Consider the following 1,653-nt stretch of genomic DNA (forward strand, 5'->3'; position numbering starts at 1 on the left):
GATTTTCAGGACAAAAAAAAAGGTAACATTTCATGCTGGGTTTTATTTGAATGGATATTAATCTGAATCAGCATATTTTCTTGTTTAATTTGAATACAAGTGTTTGATCTATTAAATATTAGAAAACTAGATATTTCATGACCAGAAAGGGCCCACAAAGATTTAACAAAAATGATAATAGGCCACATTTTGACAGAACTGCTTATAGAAATAATTATTTTAAAAACATTTGATTACTACAATTAACACAGCTTTTTAGTTTTACATTTTAACATTGATGTTTACAGTGGAACCAGCCTATAAATAGTATACTATAGCTACTACACTGTACTATACTATGTACTAACTATACAGTATATAGGCTTACTATAGCCAGGGATGGGCGGTATTTCAAATACATGTATTTAAAATATGTATTTGAAATACAAAATACTATTTTGTATTTAAATACATTTTAAAAAATCTAATGTATTTTGTAGCCTATTTAAATACATTTAATCTTAGTATTTTTGTATTTTTGAAATACATAAAATACCTTTGGCCAATCAACCTCTTTATTAGACAGCTGATTTCCTGTATCAACTATAGTTCAAACCTCAAACATGCCACTTTCATGCATGTGAGCTGCAGCTGTATGACTCCATCTAGAATTGGGTAATGAAATTTTCTGGATTCCTGTAAAGAAATAATGCCTTCGTGTGCTATCAAAATGTCCTACTTCCAATTTCAGAAGTCCTGATTAAAAGCATATAGGATAGGAATCGTGGAGGACACCAGGTTTCTCATTAAAGCCAAAATCGTAGATATTTAAGACATTTAATTTTGAATCAAATAGCATCCCATTTGTTGACAACTATATCATTATTCACAGTGCTATCTTACAGTTAGCTTGTTGATGATTCTGGATTTTCAGTTAAATACATGCTGTTTTGCTGTGTATAAACCATACAAAATGCTTGAAATGGTTATTGCACTACTATGTGTATGACTTTAACATGAAAACAAGGTGATCTTGCTTTTGTGGGAAAAAAGCATAACTGTCCCAGCAGGTAAAAGCAAAAACAAAAGAGCACTAGCAAGGGGAACATAGCATTAGCATAGCCAGTCTAGTTAGTTTTTTTTTTTTTTTTGGTCTGATGTTGGTTTTATCAACTAGCTAGTCAAATGAGTTCATTAAACTTTAATCATTACTGCTTGCTATGGCGATATAACAATATATAATAGCGATATAATAAACTTATAGCGCAATATTATAAACTTTATATTAAACTATATATTATAAACTCACTTAATTTTGACTTGTTTTTTTCTGAAAACAAGATAATAAATTTTACTTGTCTAGAAAATCCTTCCTGATTTAAGAATTTTTAGATATTTTGGCTGGAAATAAGACAATAGAAGAAAAGCATTTTTTGTAGTGTAGTGCATACAAAAATAGTAAATTAACTGTTCCATGCTACATGTGCACCGCACACGAGCCACCTCTTCAAGCAGGCCAGGGCATGGTTAAACGAACCGCACTGGAAACGGTACAGAGCAGTCACACTTGTGAAATGAACTGGACTTTGGGGGTTCAATCGTGCTCAAGCACGGATCAGATCCCCTTGTGTGAGTACATCCTAAATCTAAGTGAATAGCAGATAGCACACCACA

The sequence above is a fragment of the Onychostoma macrolepis genome, chromosome 21 (genome assembly GCF_012432095.1).
Source record: "Onychostoma macrolepis isolate SWU-2019 chromosome 21, ASM1243209v1, whole genome shotgun sequence".
Classification (NCBI taxonomy): domain Eukaryota; kingdom Metazoa; phylum Chordata; class Actinopteri; order Cypriniformes; family Cyprinidae; genus Onychostoma; species Onychostoma macrolepis.